At 42.2% G+C, this 16765-nt stretch overlaps 1 protein-coding gene across 4 annotated transcripts in view; it reads left to right on the forward strand.

The window, feature by feature from the left end:
• The first annotated feature begins 3144 nt into the window (after positions 1 to 3144).
• Positions 3145 to 16765, forward strand: part of LOC118364019 (kelch-like protein 32) — a 35104-nt gene continuing 21483 nt past the window's right edge. For all 4 annotated transcript variants that reach the window (XM_052489293.1, XM_052489296.1, XM_052489294.1 and 1 more), the window contains exon 1: positions 3145 to 3344. The gene's annotated coding sequence lies outside the window, so the exon portion shown is untranslated. The remainder of the gene's footprint in view (positions 3345 to 16765) is intronic.

The raw sequence follows: 16765 nt of genomic DNA on the forward strand, positions 1-16765 counted from the left end.
TGTGTACGTATGTATATCCTGTGTGTGTATGCATGTCTGTGTCTATGTTTGTGTTGCTTCACAGTCCCCGCTGTTCCATAAGGTGTATTGTTATCTGTTTTTTTTAAATCTGATTCTACTGCTTGTATCAGTTACCCGATGTGGCATAGAGTTCCAAGTAGTCATGGCTCTATGTAGTACTGTGCGCCTCCCATAGTCTGTTCTGGACTGTGAAGAGATCTCTGGTGGCATATCTTGTGGGGTATGCATGGGTGTCTGAGCTCTGTGCTAATCATTTAAACAGACAGCTCGGTGCTTTCAACATGTACCTTCAACAATACCTTTCACAAATACAAGTGTGATGAAGTCAATCTCTCCTCCACTGAGCCAGGAGAGATTGACATGCATATTATTAATATTTGCTCTCTGTGTACATCCAAGGGCCAGCCGTGCTGCCCTGTTCTGAGCCAATTGCAATTTTCCTAAATCCCTATTTGTGGCACCTGACCACACGACTGAACAGTAGTCCAGGTGCGACAAAACTAGTGCCTGCAGGACCTTCCTTGCTGATATTGCTGTTAAGAAGGTAGAACAGTGCATTATTATGGAGACACTTCTCCCCATCTTAGCTACTGTTGTGTCATTATGTTATGACCATGACAGTTTTACAATCCAGTGTTACTCCATGCAGTTTAGTCACCTCAACTTCCTCCATTTCCACATAATTTATTGCAAGATTTCGTCAAGGTTTAGGGTTTAGTGAATGATTTCAGTAAGTAAGGGGCCCAGACAGCTTTTAGTTTTTGAAATACTAACTTAAACTAACTGCAGCTCTTTGTTAAGTGTTGCAGTCATTTCAGTCACTGTAGTAGCTGACGTGTATAGTGTCAAGTCTTCCGCATACATAGACACTCTGGCTTTACTCAAACCCAGTGGCATGTCGTTAGTAAAAGACTGAAAAAAGTAAATGGCCTAGACAGCTGCCCTGGGGAATTCATAATTCTTCCTGGATTATGTTGGAGAGGCTACTATTAAAGAACACCCTCTGTGTTCTGTTAGACAGGTAATTTTTTATCCACAATATTTTTTATATATATATTTTTAGTTATTACTTCTTTATTTAACCAGGTAGGCCATTTGAGAACAAGTTCTCATTTACAACTGCGACCTGGTCAAGATAAAGCAAGGCAGTGCGACAAAAACAACAGCACAGAGTTACACATGGGACAAACAAACGTACAGTCAAAAACACAATAGAAAAATCTGTATACAGTGTGTGCAAATGAAGGAAGGAGGTAAAGGCAATAAATAGGTCATAGTGGTGAAGTAATTACAATTCAGCAAATAATACTGGAGTGATAGATTATGCAGATGAGGATGTGCACGTAGAAATACTGGTGTGCAAAAGAGCAGAAAAACTAAAACAAATATGGGATGAGGTAGGTAGTTGGTAGATGGGCTTTGTACAGCTGCAGCAATCGGTAAGCTGCTCTGACAGCTGATGCTTAAAGGTAGAGATGGAGATATAAGTCTCCAACTTCAGTGATTTTTTTTCCATTTGTTCTAGTCATTGGCAGCAGAGAACTGGAAGGGAAGGAGGCCAAAGTGGGCGTTGGATTTTGGGATGACCAGTGAAATATACCTGCTGGAGCAAGCTACGGGTGGGTGTTGCTATGGTGACCAGTGAGTTGGGATGTATAGCACGGGGTGTAAAGCCATTACACATACGTTTTTCCAGCAGCAGACTGTGATCGATAATGTCAAAAGCCACACTGAAGTCCCACAAAACAGCCCCCACAATCTTTTTACTATCAATTTCTCTCAGCCTATCATCAGTCATTTGTGTAAGTGCTGTGCTTGTTGAATGTCCTTCCCTATAAGCGTGCTGAAAGCCTGTTTCAATTACTTTACTGTAAAATAGCACTGGTCAAACACCATTTTTTCCAAAAGTTTACTAAGGGTTGGTAACACAGTGATTGGTCGGCTATTTGAGCCAGTAAAGAGGGCTTTACTATTCTTAGGTAGCAGAATTACATTTGCTTCCCTCCAGGCCTGAGGGCACACACTTTCTAATAGGCTTAAATTGAAGATGTGGCAATATCGTCCTCTATTATCCTCAGTAATTTTCCATCCAAGTTGTCAGACTCCGGTGGATTGTCATTGCTGATAGACAACAATCTTTTTTTTTACCTCTTCCACACCCACTTTACAGAATTCAAAATATTACAATTCTTGTCTTTCATAATTTGGTCAGATATACTTGGATGTTCACTATCAGCGTTTGTTGTTGGCATGTCATGCCTAAGTTTGCTTATCTTCCCAATGAAAAAGTAATTAAAGTAGTTAATATCAGTGGGTTTTGTGATGAATGAGCCATCTGATTCAATGAATGATGGAGCTGACTTTGCCTTTTTTCCCAACATTTCATTGAAGATGCTCCAAAGATTTTTTAAATATCATCCTATATGTAATTTATCTTTCTTTCATACAGTAGTGTAGTTTCTTCTTCTTTTTATTCAGTTTAGTCACGTGATTTCTCAATTTGCAGTATGCTTGCCAATCGGTTGTGCAGTCAGACTTCCTTTTGTCACATCCCTCCAAACATAACATTTTTCAATTCCTTAACCTCCTGTGTGTCACACCCTGATCTGGTTCACCTGTCCTTGTGATTGTCTCCACCCGCTCCAGGTGTTGCTTATTATCCTCTGTGTATATATCCTTGTGTTTCCTGTCTCTCTGTGCCAGTTTGTCTTGTTTTCTAACTCTAATAGAGTTAAGGGCTTGTAAGTAGGCATTTCACGGTAAGGTTGTTGAATTCCGCGCATGTGACAAAAAACATTTGATTTGATTTGATTTGTTTACTTTTTTTGTCTATATAATCATCGGCAATGTTGGTAAATGTATCTGCCTGGTTGAACATTTTCATGTATTTTAAATGGTAAAAATCAAATAAAAAAATATAATCAAATCAAGAGCACAAACTGGGATCATGCCACCCATTTCTTGATTGGGCCCATAGACTAGCCTATATATACGTGTATGATAAAATATAGCTTCGAGGCCCCATAACCTACTAGACGTACTCATACAACAATTCCATCACTTGATGGCGCTGTATACCACACGACCCAATGCATGTGACCATATCAAGAGGCGGTATTTGAATGTGACAATTTAGCTAACACAACGTAACCATCTCAAGTGTCCAATACAACGGACTGTAAAACCGCAGACTAACTTGGTATTCAGCACTCGTTTCAACTGCTCACCACAAATGCAACAGAAACGGATATCAAATGGTAGAAAACAGATTGTCAACAAAACGGAACCGCTGAGAGGACAGGGCCAGAGAACAGTCATATGAGGTGGGTAGCTCGTTCGGTGTGCAACATCAGGAGAATATTACTGCATACATGGTTTGGATGGTTATTAAATGCGAGAAGGGCATATTTATACCGGGCAATATTTTTTTTGGGGGGGGTCAAACACTTTGGTGAGACTGGAGTTTATCCCAAATACCCCGTGTTTTTTTTCTCTTCTTCTCGGCTGAACGATCCGCTGCCTTGTTGCTAGGAAACCTTTGACAGCTCTGAGATTTAAAAGTGATAGTGAATGACCAAGGCCTGCGGACTCCTCGGCTGAAACAGGCACTGATTATATTCTCACCGCCATCAGACTGCGTCTGTCTAATCTACCGCGCGTGCTTCTCATGCGATGGAAATGGTAGACTACGTTATCCATGTGTAAACACAGCCATGCCATGTTAACGGTCAAACATCGTTCAATTCACGAGTTATGTATGGACACTATGTTTAGCAATAACGTGTGGTACAGCAAAGTAGGTTAACATGTATCTAGCCTAGGCTACTTGTCCAAAGCTTGAAAAACTAGAAGTGTCATTTTCACTGGAGCAGCATAAAAGGCAGGAATTGGACAGGACAGATGTGTAATGTAGTAGTCGTTCTCTTGGTGCCTGTGACCATGCATCTGAAGGTCATGGTGTAGACAGAAATATTGATGGCAGGGCCAGCAAAAACGTAGGTGGGCCAAAATTGAGGCTCTCAAAGAATCATTAAATTATCACAAATGCATAGCGTATCCTACCTTAATGTAATCGATAACACACAACAAACCATCTGACATGTGACTTCACATTACAGACCAAATAGTATTGTAGGCCTATGTAAATCCATGACTCTTGCATTTAACATGATTTAACAATGATTTGATGGCAGCGAGAGGACATGTAGCTCTTGCAATGCAGCATGTAGCAGTCAAAATCAGTATGTCCACCCTGATGCCACATGGGGATGTGCCCTTCCACATTATTCAGAGCAACAAAGCTGAGCTCTTTAGAGGCTATGCTCTCTTGGACAATGTTTACCTAAAGAACCACCACTGATATTCACCCCCAGCTGATGTATGGCCTAGTACACTTGAAAAAAAACAGGTGTCAAGGTCTTTGCTAGGAAACTGAAAGAAACTGCTCTGGGGCAAAGCAAAAACCAAAATAAGAGGAACTCTGCCATACATCCTCCAAGATCATGACCATCAGCCATCCAGAGAGATCAGCACCACTCTACACCACCGGGCCACATCCACAGTGGCCAGCTCCACCATCGGCCCCATCTAGAGCAGCCAACACCACTCTGCACCATCGGGCCTCTTCCATAGAGGCTAGCTTGACCCTAAACCACTAGGTTCCTTCCAGAGAGGCCAGCTCCACCCTACAACATCGGGCCCCTTCCAGAGTGGACAGCACCCCATTACCTCAATACCCATCCATTCTAACAGGAAAACACCCTTGTCAGAAGAGACCAACTGTCCAGCAAGACATCTATGCAGAAGTGTCACAAAGAATAGAGCACCCTGCTGCAGCTGAACTCAACCAGATAAGGCATCTGCTGAACATTATCTGCAACAAAAATCAGAAATAGAATTTGTTATTATGAGAAATAAAATTATTAGAAATACAGCCTATTATAATGATGAGTTCAGTTTTAAATAAACTACCCAGGAAAGGGTTAAAGTTGGCTCATATACATGTTTGCTACACAACAAACATAAGCGGGTAAAAAAAAACAAGAATAACAAGAAAAACAGGCAAACTGAAAAAAGTACCCTAAGGAAAATCAAAGCCAAAAAGGCATGTCTCTTTTAAATGTGTCCACAATTTCAGCCACCCTCAGATTCTCTGGCAGGTTATTCCAGAGGCTGGGGGCATAGTAACTAAAGGCTGCCTTTCCATGCCTCTTGGTCCTAGGCTTTGGTAATAGTTAAAAGGCCAGTGCCCGAAGATCTGAGCAACCTACTGGGTACATAACTCAAAAGCATGTCTATGTCCATATGTAATGGGGTGCACAATTGCGGGTTGATTTTAAAACCCAATAGAATAATCTTAAAATGTATTCTAAAACTCACAGGCAGCCAGTGCAGAGACTTTTAAACTGGTGTAATGTGTGCAGCATTCTGTATGTTTTGCAGTTAACCAATGGCTTTCTTGGGTAGAACAGACAGGAGAGCGTTAAAAGTAGTTAAGCCTGCTTGTAAATAAAATCATGGATGTATCAGCCTGAGATAGAAATGGCTCTGGTGACACAGAAATGTAAAGTTGTGTATCGTCTGGTTAGCAGTGAAAATCACTCCCATGCTTTCTTATAATGCTGCCAAGTGTAACATACATAAACTGAACAGTACCGGATCCAAAATTTAACCTTGTGGAACACCACGTGATATCTATTTTCTCTGAGTTATGTTCACCATGGGTGACAAACTCTCAACCTGTTAAATAGGTCCTAAACCAATTTAAAACTGTGACAGAGAGGCCAACCCACCTCTCCATTCTGTCCAGAAGGAAATCATGGTTAACACTGTTGAACACAGCACCTAAATCCAATCTGTCTGTAAACAATTGTTGGAAAAATGACTTGTGTCATGCACAAAGTAATTGTCCTAACCGACTTGCCGAAACTATAGTTTGTTAAACAAGAAATTTGTGGAGTGGTTAAAAACCTAGTTTTAATGACTCCAACCTAAGTGTATGTAAACTTCCAACTTCAACTGTATATATTCAGAGCCATATTACTATAAAGCTCAGAGAGGGCCATATTCATGTAAAGCTTAAAGAGGACAGAGAGCTGTTTGGCATCTGTGTTGGCTCTAGGATCATTTACCACTTTAACTAAGGATGTCTGTGCTATGGTGGGCATGAAAACCAGATAGGATTTTTTTTTTAAATACAGTTGGCACTTATATAATTTAGCTGTTTGAAAACCAATTTCTTCAGAATTATAAAAAAATGGAAGGTTAGAGATGGAGGTTGGAGCTGAAGAATCTAGATGACTTTTTCCTCAGAAGGGGTTTTACAATAGCAGTTTTTAGTGCATTGGGGAAAGTGCCTGTGAACAGGAATGGATTAACAATAGCTTGAACTTCAGATATGCAATTAAAAACTTTTGAAGAAGCTGGTGGAGATAGGATCAAGAAGGCAGGTAGAAGGCTTAAGCTGTGATATCACTTTCCTGAGCATGTCGTGTCAACCAGGGAAAATAACTCCACAGTGCCTTTGCATGGTAGGCTAGGGCACATATCATCAAACTTCTCATCAGGTCTGGATTTCCAGCCTAACGTTTGTTATCTTATCTCTGAACTATGCTGAAAACTTATCACATTTAGATGTGGAGGAAAGTTCACAGGCTTGTAGGATATATCAGGCCGTCAATGGTCGAGAAGTGCACTCTCAAATTATTCTGATTATTAGTGATCAAGTTAGAAACCTGAGCCCGTCTGGCATTTCCAATTGCCTTGTTAGATATGCCAAGTTGCTCTCTCAGAATATCATAGTGGACCTGCAACTTTGACATGCTCCACTTCCGCTCTGCCTTTCTGCAATTTCTCTTTTAATTGATTTGTTTCCTCTCAGCCAAGGGGTTCTCCATTTCGATGTGGCCTTTTTCAACATTACTGGAGCTATGGCATCAATGGTTGCCCTTAATTTGCTATTGGTGTTATCTACTAAATTATCACAAGAGGAAGGCAGAATAGGTGATGATGTATTGTTCATAAACTCAGTCAAATCTGTAGCAACGTCAGAGGTAAGATAGCGTTTGTTAATAATGCGTTCTGTATTACCCTGTTGCTATGGGCAACGAGGTAGTAAAAAATGCCCAGTGGTGATCAGATAAAGCAAACTTCAACAATAGAGGATATGTCAATTGAAAGCCCTTTGGTAGTAACCAGGTCCAGAGTATGTCCACAGGTTATCGGTGGGCCCAATAACGTGTTGGATGATGTCCATAGAGCTCAAAAAGATGAATAAATTCATTGGCCCTGGAGTCAGTCTCTTTGTCAACGTGAATATTAAAATCGCCAAACAATGATTTTATCATAATTCCCAAGGACAATAGTTCAGAGAAATCAGTAAAGAAAGTGGGCAGTACTCTGCTGGCCTATACAGGGTTATAGCCAGCACTAGTGGCTGACATTTAAACAGTATAGCATGATGCTCAAAAGACTGTCACCAAATGAGATGTCCTTACAGCTGAGAGCATTAGTAAAAATAGAGGCTGTCCCCCCCACCCTTTTCCCTTTTCTGGTAGTATAAAACGCTGTAGTCTGGCGGGGAGGCTTCAATAAGAGTGGCACTACAGTCTGAAGACCGCATGTTTCTCACAAAAACATGGCTATCAACTTTGCGCTCAGTAATGCGGTCATTCACGAGAAAGGTTTTACTAGTGATTGCTCTAACAATTTAAAAGCTCCATATTCAGTGAGTGTAGGCCGCTCTGTCCCTGGGGCAGGTAACCAATGGAATAACAGCCAAATTATGAAAATTACAGCCATGTTTTCTGTCATCCTCCAATCGATCAGAATGGTAGGATATGACAATTTGTATAAACTCACCGGAAGGTGGCGGTAGAGGAACATAAATTAGGTTACTCACAATAACTACAGTGCCATTTCTACAGGAGTTGATATGCTTTCCAAGTCCTCTGTTGCTTATTTTGACAGGGAGGACTGGATCACTACCAGACCCTGTCAGTCAGTCACTAAAACAGTTTGTGATGTCACTGGAAATAATCCTGGAACCCCTGCGGTTAGGATGAATCCCATCTATTTTTTTAAAACTGCTGATTGCTCCCACAGCAAATCAAAGTTGCCACAAAAGGAGACATTCCTGTCATTGCATAGTTCCTTCAGGTACTCGTTTAGAGCAACGAGTCAGCTGAAATGTTCCGAACCCCTCTGATAGCACGGGAGGTGGCCCTGTGCTAGCGTGGTGTTTTAAAATATATATTTGTAGTCCTCCCTCAGTTCCTCAGATCGTCTAAAGCAGGTCGTTAAAACCTACGTGAGTGGGCCTCCCAGCAGTCTAAGACACCGCATCGGCGTCCGTATAGCCTGGGGTTCGATCCTAGGCTGTGTCATTACCGGCCGTGACCGTGAGTCCCATAGGGCGGCGCACAATTTGCCAGTGGAACAGCCACTTTACAATAGTGCATCTAAATCTTTTAAGGGGGGTGAGAAGGATTACTTTATCCTATCCTAGGTATTCCTTAAAGAGGTGGGGTTTCAGGTGTCTCCGGAAGGTGGTGATTGACTCCGCTGTCCTGGCATCGTGAGGGAGTTTGTTCCACCATTGGGGCGGGAACTGTACTTCCTCAGTGGTAGGGAGGCGAGCAGGCCAGAGGTGGATGAACGCAGTGCCCTTGTTTGGGTGTAGGGCCTGATCAGAGCCTGGAGGTACTGAGGTGCCGTTCCCCTCACAGCTCCGTAGGCAAGCACCATGGTCTTGTAGCGTCACCTGTCACCTGCAGGCTGACTTCGGTCGTCAGTTGAACGGTGTCTCCTCCGACACATTGGTGCAGCTGGCTTCCAGGATAAGCGAACAGGTGTTAAGAAGCGCGGTTTGGCGGGTCATGTTTCTGCGGATGCATCACTCGAGCTTCGCCTTCGCCTGCCCATTGGGGAGTTGCAGCGATGAGACAAGATCGTAATCACAAAATTCCAATGGCGTGGGAAACCCTAGGAAGGTGGAAGATGGCCCTTCTGTCTTGAGTCAGTAACCCCCTGAACTGTGGTGGCCACCGGCTGGTGGTATACTCCCAGGATCCATGCTGACTCCCGGGGCTGGGAGGTCCATCTCAAGCCGGCCAAAGATGTTTGATAGCTGGATTTGATCTTCTTGGATAGATGAAGGGTGGCCAGACTGCCTTCCCTATCTCCTATGCCTTGCGAGTGTCTAGTCTCCCAGGGGATGCGGAGTTGAGCTTAACATTTGTCCGTTGCATTGGGGCAGATCAACTCCGCCCGACTCATTGACAGCACGTTTGTCTACTTAGAAAGCAAGCAATCCTTTTCTCGCAGCCTAGCGAGCAGTCGGAGGATCTCTTCCCTAAGCTGCTTGACAAAGTGCAGACAAATCCCTGTCCCAGTTTTCAGTTACTCCTTACCTTCATCTTGTGATTGTGTGGAAATCATTTCACACCCAGCTGTGGATAAAAACACCAGTGGGCTAGCACTGCTAGCTTTAGCTGATAACCATCAGGAAAACGAAGAAGGCTAACTGCTACTTAACAGGAATCCGGAACACAAACTTGCAGTCCCAGCCTTAAAGGCTAACCGCGTTGCGGAATCCTTTGCAATAAAAACTTTAGCTATGATTTAAAAGAAAACAATTGAATAAAAACAACAAATTGAGTGTAGACAGTACACTGCTCTGTTGCGCGCACTGATGATGTATGTAGCCTCAAACAAAGCTCATGAAATTCGTGGCACAGCTAATCTTAGATAACATTAATTTTCAGTATTAGACATTTGAGACTCACTTTTACAGCACCTTTGATGATACAGCAGTAGGAATACAAGGATATAACATCTATTAAAAAGACAGGATGGTGTTGATGTACAGTTGAAGTCGGAAGTTTACATACACCTTAGCCAAACACATTTAAACTCAGTTTTTCACAATTTTATTTGAGCTTTTATTGCTTTCATCACATTCCCAGTGAGTCAGAAGTTTACACTCAATTAATATTTGGTAGCATGGCTTTTAAATTGTTTAACTTGGGTCAAACGCTTCGGTAGCCTTCCACAAGGTTCCCATAATAAGTTGGGTGAATTTTGGCCCATTACTCCTGACAAAGCTGGTGTAATTGAGTCAGGTTTGTAGGCCTCCTTGCTCACACACACTTCTTCAGTTCTGCCCAACAATGTTCTATAGGATTGAGGTCAGGGCTTTGTAATGGCCACTCCAATACCTTGACTTGTCCTTAAGCCATTTTTCCACAACTTTGGAAGTATTCTTGGGGTCATTGTCCATTTGGAAGACCCATTTGCGACCAAGTTTTAACTTCCTGACTGATTTCTTAAGATGTTGCTTCAATATATCCACATCATTTTCCTCCCTCATGATGCCATCCATTTTTTGAAGTGCACCAGTCCCTCCTGCAGCAAAGCACACCCACAACATGATGCGGCCACCCCCGTGCTTCATGGTTGGGATGGTGTTCTTCAGCTTGGAAGTGTCCCACTTTTCCCTCCTAATATAACGATGGTCATTATGGCCAAACAGTATTTTTGTTTCATCAGACCAGAGGACATTTCTCCAAAAAGTACGATCTTTGTCCCCATGTGCAGTTGCAAACCGTAGTCTGGCTTTTTTTATGGCAGTTTTGGAGCCGTGGCTTCTTCCTTGCTGAGCGGCTTTTCAGGTTATGTCGATATAGGACTCGTTTTACTGTGGATATAGATACTTTTGTACCCGTTTCCTCCAGCATCTTCACAAGGTCTTTTGCTGTTGTTCTGGGATTGATTTGCACTTTTCGCACCAAAGTACATTCATCTCTAGGAGACAGAACGCGTCTCCTTCCTGAGTGGTATGACGGCTGCATGGTCCCATGGTGTTTATACTTGCGTATAGAGGTCGACCGATTAATTGGAATGGCAGATTCATTTCGCATTTTTGGACACCGATCATAGCCGATTACATTGCACTCCATGAGGAGACTGCGTGGCAGGCTTGACTACCTGTTACGCGAGTGCAGCAAGGAGCCAAGGTAAGTTGCTAGCTAGCATTAAACTTATCTTATAATTTTTTTTAAACATAATCACTAGTTAACTACACATGGTTGACGATATTACTAGTTTATCTAGCTTGTCCTGCGTTGTATATAATCGATGCGGTGCCTGTTAATTTATCATCGAATCACAGCCTACTTCGCCAAACAGGTGATGATTTAACAAGCGCATTTGCTAAATAAAAGCACTGTCGTTGTACCAATGTGTACCTAACCATAAACATCAATACCTTTCTTAAAATCAATGCACAAGTATATATTTTTAAACCTGCATATTTACATTGGGGGAAAAAAGTATTTAGTCAGCCACCAATTGTGCAAGTTCTCCCACTTAAAAAAATGAATAAATAAATAAATAGGCCATTAGTGATGAAGTAATTACAATTCAGCAATTAACACTGGAGTGATAGATGTGCACATGGGGATGTCCACGTAGAAATATTGGGGTGCAAAAGAGCAGAAAAAAACTAAAACAAAACAATATGGGATGAGGTATTTAGTTGGTTGGATGGGCTATTTACAGATGGGCTATGTACAGCTGCAGTGATCGGTAAGCTGCTCTGACAGCTGACTCTTAAAGTTAGTGAGGGAAATATAAATCCCCAGCTTCAGTGATTTTTGCAATTCGTTCCAGTCATTGGCAGCAGAGAACTGTAAGGGAAGGCGGCCAAAGGACGTATTGGCTTTGGGGATGACCAGTGAAATATACCTGCTGGAGCGCACGCTACGGGTGGGTGTTGCTATGGTGACCAGTGAGCTGAGATAAGGCAGAGCGAGGACCAGCCGACGAGGACCAGCCGACGAGGGCATACAGGTCGCAGTGGTGGGTAGTATATGGGGCTTTGATGAGAAAACGGATGGCACTGTAATAGACTGCATACAATTAGCTGAGTAGAGTGTTGGAGGCTTTTTGTAAATGACATCGCCGAAGTCGAGGATCGGTAGGATGGTCAGTTTTACGAGGATATGTTTGGCTGCATGGGTGAAGGAGGCTTTGTTGCGAAATAAGAAGCCAACTCTAGATTTAATTTTGGATTGGAGATGCTTAATATGAGTCTGGAAGGAGAGTTTACAGTCTAGCCAGACACCTAGGTATTTATAGTTGTCCAAGTCAGAACCGTCCAGAGTAGTGATGCTAGTCGGGTGGGTGGGTGCAGGCAGCGATCGGATGAAGAGCATGCATTTTGTTTTACTAGCATTTAAGAGCAGTTGGACGTCACGGAAGGAGTATATTGCATTGAAGCTCGTTTGGAGGTTAACACAGTGTCCAAAGAAGGGCCAGATCAAAACATGCAGCTCTCATAGATACATAATAAACTATAGGCCTAGTTGAATTAATGAGATGGAGACTAGAACATAATTCTCTGATAGATTGTGTTATGACGTTGCCCTCTTTGGGAACAGCAAGCCCCATCCTCCTCTCCCTGTCTCCTACACCCAGGCTGCTGTGGTCAGAGAGAGGTCTTAATCTCTTCCAAGAATTTATCTCCTCATGGCCACTGTAGAGACAGTGAATTTTCATAGAGAACAAAGGAATTTCTTCCACCGCACAGAATAATAATAATATATATATATAATATATATATATAATATATACAGAACAGGAGAACCGAACAACATTTGTTCTGGAGAAGGTATAAAAGATCGGCGAAGAATCCAGCTACGAACTGGTCCTTTTGGTACAATTTTGTGAAACTCATGGGAGACAATACGGCCACATTACCCTAACGCTGTTTATATAATAGCCTCAGATATGAGGTTTACATCTAATTGTTGTATAAGATGAATGAGTGAGGATGATACTGTTTGTGAAATTGTGTTATGTGATTTTGGACTGTTTAATGAAGGAAACTCCAATTCCTTTTGGAGTTTAACTAAATCAGAGCACCGCGCATGAGCCCAGTTATGGTCGGGCATCCTGGGACAGAGACCCCGACGACACACTGAGCGTAAATATATATATTGATTGCAATTGTTCCCGAATGAGTGAGCGTTCATGTGCAAAGGATTAGGATTTCAATTGTTATAATTATCAACTGTGTGTTGTCAGTGTGTTGTCAGTCGACCCCCACTTCCCTTTTGTACACCAAGCCCCGATGACGGTTTATCCCACTAGGAAACTCCGTTATCATTTCCTTGTCACCTTCTACTGTTATGTTTATGCATTTCAATGAATTACTTGCTTAGTAAATAAATAATTTTAAGACAATTGATATATGGTCTCATAGTGAAGACTGGGTTTGTGCAGATAACCAACAATTTACGACGTTTGAAATAAGACTAACGTGAGGTAAAATAAAGAAGAATTCATTAATCAGAAGACTATTGATCAGATATGAAATTATCTGAAAAGTTATATTAGGAAAATTATAACTTTGTAATCTGAATATTTTCTTTGGTGCCCCGACTTCCTAGTTAATTACAGTAACATGATTAATCAGTTTAATCGCGTAATAATAGTCATTTGATAAAGATTCATCTTCAGTTTAATGATGACAAAGACGCAACATATGTGACACCCTCGTGCGAGGAATCTAAAATAGAATTGGACTTTGCTGTGGAATTCTATATATCAATTGTGCAAACAGAATTGTACAAACAGACTGCTTTCTATACAAATTGGTTGTGTGTGTATTCCCATTTGAAGAGGCTACAGAGCACCTTCGGTCGTGTGTCGTTAGCGTCAGTGAGTGAACCATTCCAGATTTAGCCCGTTAGGCCAAACGGTACTACTTCTGTCAGTCAATATAAATTCATAGAGCCAGTAAGGTTCGGAATTGGAGGATAGATCTTCGGCATACGAGCCGCATTATTTTGTCCGTCAACCGCATTAAGCAAGTGTGTGCAGACCACAGGCATATCTGTATTTATGTACAGTGTCGCTCCGTTAAAAATAACGCTATGTCGAATGGGTTAATGTGAGATGTCACTAGTAAACCCACCCGTTCCATGGTGAGAGGACCCTATTTTGTGCTTGGAAGTAAGATTTCTGAACAATGTAGGATTAGCTTGTATGAGATGCTAAGCTAACAAAGGGAGGACTTTTTCACTTCCTGTGTTTCGTCGCCCAAGGCGGAGGAATTTAAACGGAAGTCCCGCCCTTTGTACTTCCATTTGATTTCAGCATTCTGCATCACTGGTGGTGAAGAATCGCAAGTACATCTATTTTAAGAAGTTTTAGCTTCAGGGACACTATTGAGTAGCTTGGATGAAAGGTGCCCAGAGTAAACGGCCTGCTCCTCAGTCTGTTGTTAATATATGCATATTATTAGTAGTATTGGATAGAAAACACTGAAGTTACTGAAACTGTTTGAATTATGTCTGTGAGTATAACAGAACTCATATGGCAGGCAAGAACCTGAGAAGAAATCCAAACAGGAGGTGAGATCTGAGGTTGGTATATTTTCAAACCATTGCCTATTGAAATCTCTGTTCGATATGAATGAAGATTCACAAACCTAGGGCTTTCACTAGATGTCATCCGTCTATAGAAATTTGAATGAGGCTTCTACTGTGTTGTGGAACTGAATAAGAACAGAATGCATCAGACTACTGGCAGAGAGCCAGTTCCAGGTCACGCGCATAGCACATGTTATCTTCCTGCGTTCCATTCCTCCTCAAGACACAAAGGAATTCTCCAGTTGGAACTTTATTGAAGATATATGATAAAAACATCCTAATGATTGACTCTGTACTTAGTTTGAAATGTTTCTTCGACCTGTAATATAACTTTTTGAAGATTTTGTCCGAAAACATGGTCGACCAGAACCAGCGTTTGGATAGGTGTACCAAACGCGCTAACAAAAGTAGCTAATTGGACGTTATCGAACAAATCAAGCATTTATTGTGGACCTGGGATTCCTGGGCATGCATTCTGATGAAGATCATCAAAGGTAAGGGAATATTTAGCTTGTAATTTATGGTTTATGTTGACTACAACATGGGGGCTAATTTGACTATTGTTCTGAGCGCCGTCTCAGATTATTGCATGGTTTGCTTTTTCCGTAAAGCTTTTCTTAAATCTGACACAGCGGTTGCATTAAGGATACGTATATCTATAATTCCATGTGTATAACTTGTATTATCATCTACATTTATGAGGAGTATGTCTGTTGAATCTATGTGGCTATGCAAAATCACTGGATGTTTTTGGAACTAGTGAATGTAATGCGCCAATGTAAACTCAGATATTTTTATATAAATATGAACTTTATCAAACAAAGCATACATGTATTGTGTAACATGAAGTCCTATGAGTGTCATCTGATGAAGATCATCAAACTTTAGTGATGAATTTTTATCTCTTTGTGCTTTTTGTGACTCCTCTCTTTGGCTGGGAAAATGGCTGTTTTTATTGTGGTTTTGGTGGTGACCTAACATAATTGTTTGTGGTGCTTTCGCTGTAAAGCATATCTGAAATCGGACACTGTGGTGAGATTAAAAACAAAACTACATTTCAAACAGTATAAGATACATGTATGTTTGAGGAATTTTAATTATGAGATTTCTGTTGTTTTGAATTTGGCGCCCTGCACTTCCACTGGCTGTTGTCATATCATCCCGTTAACGGAATTGCAGCCCAAACAGGTTATTAACAATGTCTAAACTGTATTTCTGATCAATTTGATGTTATTTTAATGGACACAAAGATTGCTTTTCTTTTATAGACAAAGGATATTTCTAAGTGACCCCAAACTATTGAACAGTAGTATATAACCTTTCCCTGTGGTTCTCCACCCACACAGTATACATTTACATTTACATTTAAGTCATTTAGCAGACGCTCTTATCCAGAGCGACTTACAAATTGGTGCATTCACCTTATGACATCCAGTGGAACAGCCACTACCTAAAGAGGTGGGGTTTCAGGTGTCTCCGGAAGGTGGTGATTGACTCTGCTGTCCTGGCGTCGTGAGGGAGTGTGTTCCACCATTGGGGAGCCAGAGCAGCGAACAGTTTTGACTGGGCTGAGCGGGAACTGAACTTCCTCAGTGGTAGGGAGGCGAGCAGGCCAGAGGTGGATGAACGCAGTGCCCTTGTTTGGGTGTAGGGCCTGATCAGAGCCTGGAGGTACTGAGGTGCCGTTCCCCTCACAGCTCCGTAGGCAAGCACCATGGTCTTGTAGCGGATGCGAGCTTCAACTGGAAGCCAGTGAAGAGAGCGGAGGAGCGGGTGACGTGAGAGAACTTGGGAAGGTTGAACACCAGACGGGCTGCGGCGTTCTGGATGAGTTGTAGGGTTTAATGGCACAGGCAGGGAGCCCAGCCAACAGCGAGTTGCAGTAATCCAGACGGGAGATGACAAGTGCCTGGATTAGGACCTGCGCCGCTTCCTGTGTGAGGCAGGGTCGTACTCTGCGGATGTTGTAGAGCATGAACCTACAGGAACGGGCCACCGCCTTGATGTTAGTTGAGAACGACAGGGTGTTGTCCAGGATCACGCCAAGGTTCTTAGCGCTCTGGGAGGAGGACACAATGGAGTTGTCAACCGTGATGGCGAGATCATGGAACGGGCAGTCCTTCCCGGGAGGAAGAGCAGCTCCGTCTTGCCGAGGTTCAACTTGAGGTGGTGATCCGTCATCCACACTGATATGTCTGCCAGACATGCAGAGATGTGATTCGCCACCTGGTCATCAGAAGGGGGAAAGGAGAAGATTAATTGTGTGTCGTCTGCATAGCAATGATAGGAGAGACCATGTGAGGTTATGA

The sequence above is a fragment of the Oncorhynchus keta genome, chromosome 31 (assembly GCF_023373465.1).
Source record: "Oncorhynchus keta strain PuntledgeMale-10-30-2019 chromosome 31, Oket_V2, whole genome shotgun sequence".
NCBI classification, from domain to species: Eukaryota; Metazoa; Chordata; class Actinopteri; order Salmoniformes; family Salmonidae; genus Oncorhynchus; species Oncorhynchus keta.